Raw genomic sequence first — 14701 nt, forward strand, 5'->3', positions numbered from 1 at the left:
CTACAGAAACCCTACTATAGTTTATATAAATACCCCGCAGTGTAGCCCCGGGGCTGCATAATAATATAATCATCCCTAAATCTAACTTCCCTGAAGGATAAGGAAGCTCCTATGAGTAAATATATTATCTGCCTATTTATATCCGTATTCTTGCCAGGGGCCATGATTGCTCCAATGAGGCCTTATGCAGAGACTATATATATATGTATATGTGTATGTATATATAATTGGGCTTATAAACTTTTGTACTGGATACAAATTTAGGAAAACTATCACTTACTGTATGTGCTACTGTGGTAGGCACCCATTGGTTACCTGCAAAGTGGTCTCGCCCAGAATCTACTTGATGTCCCCATGGGTTGCGCAGGTCTCTACCATGGTTTACCAGGGGTGGCAATAAGCCAACATTCTGTGGGGCTAGGGATGCAGCCTCCTTGACCTGCTCCGACACTGATTTTCAGAGTGCAGCAGGGTAAAGGGGTGAATGGATAAAGAGGTAAATGGTATCTGCAATACAAATTCCCTAAATATTCTTGGCAATTTTTTTATAGTTTTTTAATTAATTGGCTTCTTCTTCTGACCAGTTTTCAAATGGGGGGTCACTGACCCCGGCAGCCAAGAAACTATTGCTCTGTGAGGCTCCAGTTTTATCGTTATGTTTTATTGTATACCTTTCTATTTAGGCCCTCCTGTATTCATATTCCTGTCTCTCTTTCAAATCACTGCCTGGTTGCTAGGGTAAATAAGACTTTAGCAACCAGATGGCTGTAAGAGCTGCTGAACAAAAAGCTAAATATTTCAGAAAAAAAAAAATCAAATAATAAAAAATGAAGACCAATGGCATGTTGTCTCAGAATATTACTCTCTACATCATACTTAATTAAAGGTGAACCCCTTTCAAGGACAAGGGGTGACAATTTGTTAGGCCCCTCCCATTGAATGCAATGTAGAGGAAGCAGTGGGGGGCAGGAAGCAGCAGGGAGGACACTGGGGGAGGACCACCAATGTTTTAGGGAGCCCTGGGCTGGCTAACAATGGTTTAGGGGGTCCCTGCCCTGGTACCAATGCAAAACATAACCCCTGGCTACCAATGTTTTAGGGAGTTCCGTCTACCAATGTTTTAGGGGGCCCTGGCTACCAATGTTTTAGGGGTGCCCTGGCTACCAATGGTTTAGGGGGCCCTGGCTACCAATGTTTTAGGGGTGCCCTGGCTACCAATGTTTTAGGGGTGCCCTGGCTACCAATAGTTTAGGGGGCCCTGGCTACCAATGTTTTAGGGGTGCCCTGGCTACCAATGTTTTAGGGGTGCCCTGGCTACCAATGGTTTAGGGGGCCCTGGCTACCAATGTTTTAGGGGGCCCTGGCTACCAATGTTTTAGGGGTGCCCTGGCTACCAATGGTTTAGGGGGCCCTGGCTACCAATGTTTTAGGGGGCCCTGGCTACCAATGTTTTAGGGGTGCCCTGGCTACCAATGTTTTAGGGGTGCCCTGGCTACCAATGGTTTAGGGGGCCCTGGCTACCAATATTTTAGGGGGGGCCCTGGCTACCAATGTTTTAGGGGTGCCCTGGCTACCAATGTTTTAGGGGGCCCTGGCTACCAATGTTTTAGGGGGCCCTGGCCACCAATGTTTTAGGGGGGACCTGGGTACCAATGGTTTAGCGGTTCCCGTCTACCAATGTTTTAGGGGGCCCTGGCCACCAATGTTTTAGGGGGGACCTGGGTACCAATGTTTTAGCGGTTCCCGTCTACCAATGTTTTAGGGGGCCCTGGCCACCAATGTTTTAGGGGTGCCCTGGCTACCAATGTTTTAGGGGGCCCTGGCTACCAATGTTTTAGGGGGCCCTGGCCACCAATGTTTTAGGGGTGCCCTGGCTACCAATGTTTTAGGGGGCCCTGGCTACCAATGTTTTAGGGGGCCCTGGCCACCAATGTTTTAGGGGGGACCTGGGTACCAATGTTTTAGTGGTTCCCGTCTACCAATGTTTTAGGGGGCCCTGGCTACCAATGTTTTAGGGGTGCCCTGGCTACCAATGTTTTAGGGGGCCCTGGCTACCAATGTTTTAGGGGTGCCCTGGCTACCAATGGTTTAGGGGGCCCTGGCTACCAATGTTTTAGGGGTGCCCTGGCTACCAATGTTTTAGGGGTGCCCTGGCTACCAATAGTTTAGGGGGCCCTGGCTACCAATGTTTTAGGGGTGCCCTGGCTACCAATGTTTTAGGGGTGCCCTGGCTACCAATGGTTTAGGGGGCCCTGGCTACCAATGTTTTAGGGGGCCCTGGCTACCAATGTTTTAGGGGTGCCCTGGCTACCAATGGTTTAGGGGGCCCTGGCTACCAATGTTTTAGGGGGCCCTGGCTACCAATGTTTTAGGGGTGCCCTGGCTACCAATGTTTTAGGGGTGCCCTGGCTACCAATGGTTTAGGGGGCCCTGGCTACCAATATTTTAGGGGGGGCCCTGGCTACCAATGTTTTAGGGGTGCCCTGGCTACCAATGTTTTAGGGGGCCCTGGCTACCAATGTTTTAGGGGGCCCTGGCCACCAATGTTTTAGGGGGGACCTGGGTACCAATGGTTTAGCGGTTCCCGTCTACCAATGTTTTAGGGGGCCCTGGCCACCAATGTTTTAGGGGGGACCTGGGTACCAATGTTTTAGCGGTTCCCGTCTACCAATGTTTTAGGGGGCCCTGGCCACCAATGTTTTAGGGGTGCCCTGGCTACCAATGTTTTAGGGGGCCCTGGCTACCAATGTTTTAGGGGGCCCTGGCCACCAATGTTTTAGGGGTGCCCTGGCTACCAATGTTTTAGGGGGCCCTGGCTACCAATGTTTTAGGGGGCCCTGGCTACCAATGTTTTAGGGGTGCCCTGGCTACCAATGTTTTAGGGGTGCCCTGGCTACCAATGGTTTAGGGGGCCCTGGCTACCAATGTTTTAGGGGTGCCCTGGCTACCAATGTTTTAGGGGTGCCCTGGCTACCAATGGTTTAGGGGGCCCTGGCTACCAATGTTTTAGGGGGCCCTGGCTACCAATGTTTTAGGGGTGCCCTGGCTACCAATGGTTTAGGGGGCCCTGGCTACCAATATTTTAGGGGGGCCCTGGCTACCAATGTTTTAGGGGTGCCCTGGCTACCAATGTTTTAGGGGGCCCTGGCTACCAATGTTTTAGGGGGCCCTGGCCACCAATGTTTTAGGGGGGACCTGGGTACCAATGTTTTAGTGGTTCCCGTCTACCAATGTTTTAGGGGGCCCTGGCTACCAATGTTTTAGGGGTGCCCTGGCTACCAATGTTTTAGGGGTGCCCTAGCTACCAATGGTTTAGGGGGCCCTGGCTACCAATGTTTTAGGGGTGCCCTGGCTACCAATGTTTTAGGGGTGCCCTGGCTACCAATGGTTTAGGGGGCCCTGGCTACCAATGTTTTAGGGGGCCCTGGCTACCAATGTTTTAGGGGTGCCCTGGCTACCAATGGTTTCGGGGGCCCTGGCTACCAATATTTTAGGGGGGGCCCTGGCTACCAATGTTTTAGGGGTGCCCTGGCTACCAATGTTTTAGGGGGCCCTGGCTACCAATGTTTTAGGGGGCCCTGGCCACCAATGTTTTAGGGGGGACCTGGGTACCAATGTTTTAGCGGTTCCCGTCTACCAATGTTTTAGGGGGCCCCGGCCACCAATGTTTTGGGGGGGACCTGGGTACCAATGTTTTAGTGGTTCCCGTCTACCAATGTTTTAGGGGGCCCTGGCTACCAATGTTTTAGGGGGCCCTGGCCACCAATGTTTTAGGGGGCCCTGGCCACCAATGTCTGTGTGTCCTTTGTACTGATGGGAGGGGCCACTGGGGGTGGGGGAGGAGGGGGCCCCGTGATTTCTCATGGCAGCCCTGGAGAATCCTGCCCAGTTTACCAAATTGGGAAAACCAGGCAGGTTGTTTTGACCCTGGCAACCAAGAACCAGGCTGTCCTGGTCAAGGTAGCAACCCTAATCCTTGTCCTTCAAAGATTTAGTCCTACTAGTCCCATGCAAACACATGAGGAACATGTAAATTCCAAGGCTGAAGGAAATAGAAATTCATTAATATAGTGTAAGTAAAGTTTATTTTGCTCTACTAACACGATACCAAAAGATTTGGAAATTATTTCTTAGGGTGACAGGTCCCCAGTAAATGCTGCCTGCTGATTGGGTGCTATGGGTTACTGCACCTGGGCAAACGTAGTGCCTTTTATTATATAACCCCTTATTTGTGTTGACAGTTGTTCCGCTTAATTATCTTCCTCCGTGATGAAGGAATATTTTTTTTAAGCTTGAGTTCAAGTAAATAAGCAGCAGCAGTCGCTCTTTTCTAACACATTTCTTTCCAAATGTTATTGGAGTTTTTCCTATCCAAAAAATAATATCATACTTCCAGACTCCAATACGCTGCGACAACAGGTGGTGTTGTTTTCCAGCATGAATTGATTAATCAAATAATTAATATAATAATGCCATAAATTGCAAGTGAAAATTGTCCACTATGTACGCATACAGGTAGTTTATGTGTGGGGCCACTAGAGGGCGCCGGAGTACACTGGCTAAATCTGTGTGGCTGAAGTGACTGCCCATCTATGTGTCGATTGCTGTGATACATGAAGCAAAGCAAAATGTTCCCTAATATATATCTAAGTTATTTTTCTCTCTAGTTTTTATGACTTGACATAAATTCTACCCCTGTCCTGGGAATACCTCGGTATTTTATTGATCCCCAGGGATCCAAACCGTGTTGGTTTCATGAATATTCAGAAAAAAAAAAAATTCCTTTTCAGACAAAAATCCTCGCCGCATGATATTTTATAGTCCAATCAAATATTTGCAGTGTAAACTCTTTCGGAAGCCGTGCCATTAAATGTATTTCGGCTGAACGTTCCTTTAATTACATTTGGCTGAAAGCTTCAAACAGGAAATTGTCACAAATTGCCACAAAGTTGGTGAAAAAAAATAAATTGTAATTTAGGATGTTTTTGGGAGCTAAAACCCAATGGGCACCTGATTTGTCCCCTCTGGTGATGTCATAGAGATGCGAGGTACAGATAGATGTAACCATTGGGTTGTTTATGCCTGGTGACATCAGTGATTGAGGCCGGATATGTAAGGTGATATCACCAGTGGGGCAAATACCTGCCACCCCTACATTACCTCTATTGTGGCCCTGATCCCACCCATGGGTAAACCTGGGGGTTTTACTGTATCCAAGATATCCACTCCTCTTTTCTGGGAGTCAGAATAGGCCCTGGAATTCCAAGTACATAGAGGTCCAAACAGCCCCCCCAGCCCAATAAATAGTGACTGTCTGTGGTACCTTACAGCCCCCCCCTGGCATTCCCAGTACCCAGAGGCACAAACAGCCCCCCCAGCCCAATAAATAGTGACTGTCTGTGGCACCTTACAGCCCCCCTGGCATTCCCAGTACCCAGAGGCACAAACAGCCCCCCCAGCCCAATAAACAGTGACTGTCTGTGGCACCTTACAGCCCCCCTGGCATTCCCAGTACCCAGAGGCACAAACAGCCCCCCCAGCCCAATAAATAGTGACTGTCTGTGGCACCTTACAGCAGCCCCTCTGGCATTCCCAGTACCCAGAGGCACAAACAGCCCCCCAATAAATAGTGAGTGTCTGTGGCACCTTACAGCCCCCCTGGCATTCCCAGTACCCAGAGGCACAAACAGCCCACCCCAGCCCAATAAATAGTGAGTGTCTGTGGCACCTTACAGCCCCCCTGGCATTCCCAGTACCCAGAGGCACAAACAGCCCACCCCAGCCCAATAAATAGTGAGTGTCTGTGGCACCTTACAGCCCCCCTGGCATTCCCAGTACCCAGAGGCACAAACAGCCCCCCCCAGCCCAATAAATAGTGACTGTCTGTGGCACCTTACAGCCCCCCTGGCATTCCCAGTACCCAGAGGCACAAACAGCCCCCCCCCCAGCCCAATAAATAGTGACTGTCTGTGGCACCTTACAGCCCCCCTGGCATTCCCAGTACCCAGAGGCACAAACAGCCCCCCCAGCCCAATAAATAGTGACTGTCTGTGGCACCTTACAGCCCCCTGGCATTCCCAGTACCCAGAGGCACAAACAGCCCCCCCCCAGCCCAATAAATAGTGACTGTCTGTGGCACCTTACAGCCCCCCTGGCATTCCCAGTACCCAGAGGCACAAACAGCCCCCCCCCCAGCCCAATAAATAGTGACTGTCTGTGGCACCTTACAGCCCCCCTGGCATTCCAGTACCCAGAGGCACAAACAGCCCCCCCCCCAGCCCAATAAATAGTGACTGTCTGTGGCACCTTACAGCCCCCCCTGGCATTCCCAGTACCCAGAGGCACAAACAACCCCCCACCCCAGCCCAATAAATAGTGACTGTCTGTGGCACCTTACAGCCCCCCTGGCATTCCCAGTACCCAGAGGCACAAACAGCACCCCCAGCCCAATAAATAGTGACTGTCTGTGGCACCTTACAGCCTCCCTGGCATTCCCAGTACCCAGAGGCACAAACAGCCCCCCCAGCCCAATAAATAGTGACTGTCTGTGGCACCTTACAGCCCCCTGGCATTCCCAGTACCCAGAGGCACAAACAGCCCAAGTCCGGTGGACCAATCACTATTTTGTGGACAGTTCCCCTTTAATTCGAAGTCGGCTTCGTTACTGTTTACCAGTCCCTCGGAGCTGGTTTTGTTCCAGTGCTCAGTTTGCGGAGAGATGAAATGAAATCGAATGTAAAGGCGACATGCATTATACTTCCTGGAATTAGTAGCTCATTTATCAGAGCCTGCACGCCTCCCCTCGGTGTCAATGTAAATACTTATGTGGCCGTTTTTCTTCCCTGGCTACATACAGATTGTAATCACAGCTCAGAAGCCCTCGCTACGTCTTCACTAAGAGGTTTGGGTTGTATAATAAATATTAAGTATCGGCACTCCAAGTAGCAGCTCCAATAGCCCTGCTGTGCCTGTGTACCTGTGAGAGCTGCAGTCAAGTGGAAAATACACAGTTATGGTTTCTACCTAGCGATTCCCAGCAAGCAATGGGATAAAGAGAACAAATCCATCCTTATTTCCATGATCTTGATCAGCCTTCTACAGAAAAAATGGACGCGGCTTTCCATTAATATTATCTTAAATCTTCATAAGTAAAACAGCAAAGAAAACCCCATTTATCTGTTTATATATAAAAATCCGTGTTATTTAGGGATGCACCGAATCCAGGCTTCGGTTTGGCCAGGATTCTGTCTTTTTGGGCAGGGTTCGGATTCAGCCAAATCCATGGTCCTGGCCGAACCGAATCCAAATGGATTCAGGGGGTTCGGCCGAATCCGAAAAACTGGGTTTGGGGAATACCTAAAGGTAGATTTATTAATCCACGAACGCTCTGAGCGTTATGTTATATCACTAACCCTAGTGATTATCACTATTATCACTAACCCTACTAGTCAATAACCCGGGCATACACTGAACATTCTACATTAGTAGGGCTCCAATGGGGGTCACTGACGAGCAGCTAAAAAACGATTGCTCTGTGAGCCTACAATTTCATTGTTGTTATTACTTTTTATTACTTACTTTTCTATTCAAGTCCTTTCCTATTCACATATCAGTCTCTCATTCCACTCCCTGGTTGCTAAGGCAATTCGAACCTTAGTAACCAGATAACAGTCGAAATTCCAAACTGGAGAGCTGCTGAACAAAAAATGAAATGATTAAAAACCACAAATAAAAAAAATGAAGACCAATTGCAAACTGAATATTACTCTATACATCAGTGATCCCCAACCAGTTGCTCCCCAACCCCTTGGATGTTGCTCTCAGTGCCCCCAAACCAGGGAGTTATTTTTGAATTCCTGACTTGGGGGCAAGTTTTGGTTGAATAAAAACAAGATTTCCTACCAAATAAAGCCCCCTGTAAGCTGATAGGGTGCATAGAGGCTGCCTAATAGCCAATCACAGCCCTTATTGGGCTCCTCCATGAACTTTTATGGTGCTTGTGTTGCTCTCCAAGTCTTTTTACATTTGACTGTGGCTCACAAGTAAGAAAGGTTGGGGGCCCCTGCTATACATCATATACAAAATATACAGCATTTTCACTGCTGCTGTTTTCCACTCAAGCACAGACACAGTCAACACACGTTCCCTACATGATTATATTTCTAGGGCAACTTTGCTAGTAATAAGTGTTAAACAACAATTTGTTTCCCGGTGATACATTTCCATGTCACACTGAGTTAAAGACTATATGTTCCGTGTCTGTGTTGCCCTCATGGAAAAGCTTGCATGAATGCGTTCAGCTCCCCCACTTTATCTTCCCTGTCTCCCTCCTTTTCATTTAGGTTCCGCGCCGACCTAGCTCTCCTTATGATTTATTGTCCTACACAGAGATCATTATCACATTGCCAGCTGTGTGTCCCCATTCATTTTGTTTATGTTGGCATGAATACCTTTTGGTTTCCGTGTATGAAGCCCCCGGTCGGGGCATCACCGCTCTCCTTTAAAGTTACTATATATTCATCTCTTGTTGAATGTACATCTATCTATCATTACATTTTAATTAGAATGTGGCAGCAAATTCCAAGGCACTGTTTGCAAGAGAGAGACAGAAAGACGGACGATAAAATAGAACCTCCCCTGTTAGGGATTCCAGGAATGACAATGGAATGGAAGAGTAAGCAGCAGTTTAAAGAGTAGGGTTTCTGTAGCAAACACCCCAGCTGAACCAGTGCAGGAATGGCTGCCCCCGGGGCTACACAGCGGGGTATTTATATAAACTATAGTAGGGTTTCTGTAGCAAACACCCCAGCTGTACCAGTGCAGGAACGGCTGCCCCCGGGGCTACACAGCAGGGTATTTATATAAACTATAGTAGGGTTTCTGTAGCAAACACCCCAGCTGTACCAGTGCAGGAACGGCTGCCCCCGGGGCTACACAGCGGGGTATTTATATAAACTATAGTAGGGTTTCTGTAGCAAACACCCCAGCTGTACCAGTGCAGGAACGGCTGCCCCCGGGGCTACACAGCGGGGTATTTATATAAACTATAGTAGGGTTTCTGTAGCAAACACCCCAGCTGTACCAGTGCAGGAATGGCTGCCCCCGGGGCTACACAGCGGGGTATTTATATAAACTATAGTAGGGTTTCTGTAGCAAACACCCCAGCTGTACCGGTGCAGGAATGGCTGCCCCCGGGGCTACACAGCGGGGTATTTATATAAACTATAGTAGGGTTTCTGTAGCAAACACCCCAGCTGTACCAGTGCAGGAATGGCTGCCCCCGGGGGCTACACAGCGGGGTATTTATATAAACTATAGTAGGGTTTCTGTAGCAAACACCCCAGCTGTACCGGTGCAGGAACGGCTGCCCCCGGGGCTACACAGCGGGGTATTTATATAAACTATAGTAGGGTTTCTGTAGCAAACACCCCAGCTGTACCAGTGCAGGAACGGCTGCCCCCGGGGCTACACAGTGGGGTATTTATATAAACTATAGTAGGGTTTCTGTAGCAAACACCCCAGCTGTACCAGTGCAGGAATGGCTGCCCCCGGGGCTACACAGCGGGGTATTTATATAAACTATAGTAGGGTTTCTGTAGCAAACACCCCAGCTGTACCAGTGCAGGAATGGCTGCCCCCGGGGCTACACAGCGGGGTATTTATATAAACTATAGTAGGGTTTCTGTAGCAAACACCCCAGCTGTACCAGTGCAGGAATGGCTGCCCCCGGGGCTACACAGCGGGGTATTTATATAAACTATAGTAGGGTTTCTGTAGCAAACACCCCAGCTGTACCAGTGCAGGAACGGCTGCCCCCGGGGCTACACAGCGGGGTATTTATATAAACTATAGTAGGGTTTCTGTAGCAAACACCCCAGCTGTACCAGTGCAGGAATGGCTGCCCCCGGGGCTACACAGCGGGGTATTTATATAAACTATAGTAGGGTTTCTGTAGCAAACACCCCAGCTGTACCAGTGCAGGAACGGCTGCCCCCGGGGCTACACAGCGGGGTATTTATATAAACTATAGTAGGGTTTCTGTAGCAAACACCCCAGCTGTACCAGTGCAGGAACGGCTGCCCCCGGGGCTACACAGCGGGGTATTTATATAAACTATAGTAGGGTTTCTGTAGCAAACACCCCAGCTGTACCGGTGCAGGAACGGCTGCCCCCCGGGGCTACACAGCGGGGTATTTATATAAACTATAGTAGGGTTTCTGTAGCAAACACCCCAGCTGTACCAGTGCAGGAACGGCTGCCCCCGGGGCTACACAGCGGGGTATTTATATAAACTATAGTAGGGTTTCTGTAGCAAACACCCCAGCTGTACCAGTGCAGGAATGGCTGCCCCCGGGGCTACACAGCGGGGTATTTATATAAACTATAGTAGGGTTTCTGTAGCAAACACCCCAGCTGTACCAGTGCAGGAATGGCTGCCCCCGGGGCTACACAGCGGGGTATTTATATAAACTATAGTAGGGTTTCTGTAGCAAACACCCCAGCTGTACCAGTGCAGGAATGGCTGCCCCCGGGGCTACACAGCGGGGTATTTATATAAACTATAGTAGGGTTTCTGTAGGGTTCAGGTTTTATCACTACTCTGAAGGTCTCCTGGTGCCCTTTTCCCCATTGGCACAGTAACCCCCTTGCAGAATAGCGTATGCACTTCAGTGGAAATCATAAGGCCACAGGGTTGTCTGGGTAAATAAATGCCAGTCTCTGTCACTCTGTGGGCGATTCATAAATAAACAGCCATAATGTTAATTATAATGAGTGCCTTTCTCTATCTTGCAGTCTAGCTCCTGTTGGAACAGGTTTAATAGCATCATGCCATTGAAGATGATAACCATAAATCCTTATTTTTATGATGGTCAGTATATTAATGCCGGCATTTTACATTAACGGAAAACATGCTACCGACTAATTACATTTTATTTGATTACTCTAATTTGTACAGCAATCTAATTAAAATACAAGACTTTTACTCCAAGTTAATGATGATGCCATGCTATAAAATAAATGAAGGCAGAGGCAGAGACCAGCTACCACGCAGTATTTCACAAAGAATTTCCAATTACAGTTTAGACCTGGGAAACTTTAAATCATATTCATGGCTCATCTTCAAGCACAGCAGGTGTTAGAAAGAGTTGAAGGGATCAAGAAAATAAAAAAAAAAGTTACTTTGAAGGTTACAATTGTGCCAGTTTAAAGGGTAAACACTCACTGTGTGCCCAGAACATGCCTATGTAATGGATACCTGCAGGCATATATTTCCCATAGACAGAATAAAGGTGTACTGATATCCCAGATATAACTTCACTGTATATACACTGAACTTATCCATGTACGTTGAAGTTGCCATGATGCTTACTTAGATAGAACAGTAGAAAGTGATTGGAAGGAGAAGGAAAAGTCTAAATCAGGGGTGGGCAAACTTTTTGGCTCAGGGGCCCCATACTTACAGATGGGACGGGCCGGACTGGGCCAGCGTTACACTGTTTCTGCTTGTCAGTCCCTAGACGCCAAGTCTCGCGTGATGAGACTTGCGGAGTCGGCGGGCCGGATCATGAAGAGCAACGGGCCGGCCATAGTTTGCCCACCCCTGGTCTAAATACAGGGGGGTGGGCAAAATATTAGGTGCCCCCTATTGATTGTAATCACTTACCTGATACCCCAGGCCGGTGCTCCTCTTAGCAGAAAAACCACACTGGCCAGGGCACCTGTGACCAGGCGATCCTCTTCCTTCTTTTGCCTTTGCATCGGTTGTGCGGTATAGTGAAAAGCCGAACTTCAACAAGAAGTTGTTTTTGTCTAGAGCAGTGATCCCCAAACAGTGGCCCGTGACCAACATGTTCCTCACCAAACCCTTGGATGTCGCTCCCGGTGTCCCCAAAGCAGCTGCTTATTTTTGAATTTCAGTTTAGGAGGCAAGATTTGATTGCATACAAACCAGGTGTAATTGCCAAACAGAGCCTTCTGTAGGCTGCCAGTCAACATAGGGGCTAGCAAATAGCCAATTATAGTTCTTATTGGCACCCCCAGGAACCTTTTCCATGTCTGTGTTGTTCTCCAAAACGTTTTCCATTTGAAAGTGGCTCACAGGTATAAAAGGTTGGGGATCCCTGGTCTAGATTGTTGTCTTTTTCACTGCTTTTCTGCTAAGAGAAGCACCAGCCTGGGTTATCAGGTAAGTGATTACAATCACTGGGGGGGTGCATCACATTTGGCCCCCCCAGTGACTGTAACTTTCTGCTTGGAAGGACACCATGTCTTTGTGTTTACAAAAATGTGACACTGCTGCAATATTGCTCATTGCTTATCATCATCATCATGCTTAGATAGGTAGCATTGTGGCCCACAGCGGGTAGGGGGTCCTGAGGTCAATTCCAGCTTGGGTACTGTCTGCAAGGACTGTGTACCTTCCTCATGTGTCTGCATGTGTTTCATCTGGGTACTCCTAGCCCCGGTGGGCCCCGGCCCTAGTGGGCCCCAGCGGCCCAGTCCGACCTTTGCCGGCGCTCCCCCTACTGACTGTTCCTCCCCTGACGCGGGGGCCCTGTGGGGGGGGTTAGGGGGGCCCTGGGGGGGTTAGGGGACGCGGCTGGAGCACCTGCAGGGCCCCTGGGGCGGGAGCCCCAGTGGGCCCTGCACCCCCCAGTCCGACCCTGCACCCCCCAGTACGACCCTGCATAGAGGCAGGTTAAATGACTTCTGAACTACTGAGAAAACTAACCCTACTGTGTGATTGGGGGTTTTAGCTTGTAGTTCCAATTGGGCAGGGACTGAGGGGAATTATGTATATATATCTCTGTAGTGTGCTGCATAAGGCTACAGTCACACTGGGCCTATGGTAGGCTGAGAAACTGCCAAATCGCTCACCTCAACCCGCTCCAGGGCGACTGGGTAGGCAGAAGAGACCCATGGGTGCAGGGGGTGGGGCAGGGGTGCTGGGCATGTTCATCATGTCTGCCTACCCCAGACCAGGCAGACAATGGAACAGGCTGAAGTGAGTGGTTCTGCTGTTTCTGAGCCTGTGTTTATATAGAAACAGCCCAGTGTGACTTATAAGCCTAATAGTGTTGGTGCTAAATAAATAAATAACATGTTTGAATGCAAATATATATGTACAGCAATATGAATATAGGAAGCTATGCCTTTAAATTAGCTTTAAATAGCTTAGCTATGCATTTAACACATGCAGGGATATTCATTTAGAGACAAAACTCACCTTGTGAGCTAAGCATGCTGGGAATGTACAGTACATGGCACTGCTGGACTGACCTGCTGAGAAGACACAAATGTCATTTAAGATATAACCTTCAGCATTTCAACTAAACTGAACTTTTTAACGAAATCCTGCTCAACGCGCTGGCAGCAAAATCCCCAACACACTTTGCTAACGCCACAAGGCAATTAACTTCTAAACATATTAACTTATGTCTGAAGCATGGATTTCCAAACCTCTCCAATCTCATTTTTATATTGATCTGAAGGACATTAGCAGAAATGAACAGTTCCAACTCTTGACTACAGCTCTGTCACATAATATGCTGAGGAAAGAAGAGGGTCAAAAGAATAAAGAATAGCTAGAAGGGAGTACAGAGGGAAATTGATTGCAGGAAAGGGAGCCCTGTCATTGGTGGTCAGCGGGTGATCCCATTGGTCGCGCCCCGTGCGTACATGCACGTCAGTACGCATGGGGCGCAACCTTATAAAAGGGCCTGTCTTCTTTCGGCACTCAGAAGTGCAGAGGTGTCGTCCAGGAAGGACCTCGCCGGGGGAGTCCGAAGCCACCGCCGCTGAAGAAGACGCCAGAGGAGCCGAACTAGACGTGGAGGGCTGTGCTGTGCTGGCTACCAATGTACTGGGGGGGCACAGCTGGCTACCAATGTACTAGGGGGGGCACTGCTGGCTACCAATGTACTAGGGGGGCACTGCGGCTACCAATGCATTAGGGGGGTCCTGCTGGCTACCATGTATTAGGGGGGCCCTGCTGGCTACCAATGTCTCATGTCTGTGAGTCCTTTGTACTGGTGGGGGGGGCCAGAAAATTTTGTTGTGAGGGGCCCCGTGATTTCTGATGGCGGCCCTGCTAGGCGAGGTCGTTGAGCGAATGGATGTTCTCCTGATATCCCCACCTACAGGTGGGCGATATCAGGGAAAATGTAGGCTAATCCGATCCCCAGGGCCAAACGATCAAATTATAATGGCGGCAATGGGGCAATCAATTCAGGGACCTCATCAACGAGCCGATGCGGCCCCCGATCCGACTGAATCTTTTAACCTGCCCAATCGATATCTGTCCAATTTCAGGCCAGATATCGGTCGGGCAGGCCCCTCGTTCAATAAGCTGCCGAATCGGCCCATGTATGGCCACCTTAAATCCTAGTTGACTCATAGAAAGGTAAAAATAATCCCACCACAACCCATATCCTATCTGCCTCAGTGGGAGCAATGAGATTTTTTCCTAACTTGAAGAGGGCAATTGAACCAGTGACTGCATGAAGACAGTTCATTTCCGTAACTTTGAATTAACCTAGCTAAAAAGGCATCAAGCACTTCAGAGAGGCAATTCCACAACTTCCCAGCTCTCAGTCCTTTCTCACATTCTCAAGGGATCCCCTTGTGCACTCTGGTAAGATCTACATGTCTATTAAAACAGCAATTCTCGACAATGCCTGCCACTTTAATCATTGTCAAG

The sequence above is a fragment of the Xenopus tropicalis genome, chromosome 8, assembly GCF_000004195.4.
Source record: "Xenopus tropicalis strain Nigerian chromosome 8, UCB_Xtro_10.0, whole genome shotgun sequence".
Classification (NCBI taxonomy): domain Eukaryota; kingdom Metazoa; phylum Chordata; class Amphibia; order Anura; family Pipidae; genus Xenopus; species Xenopus tropicalis.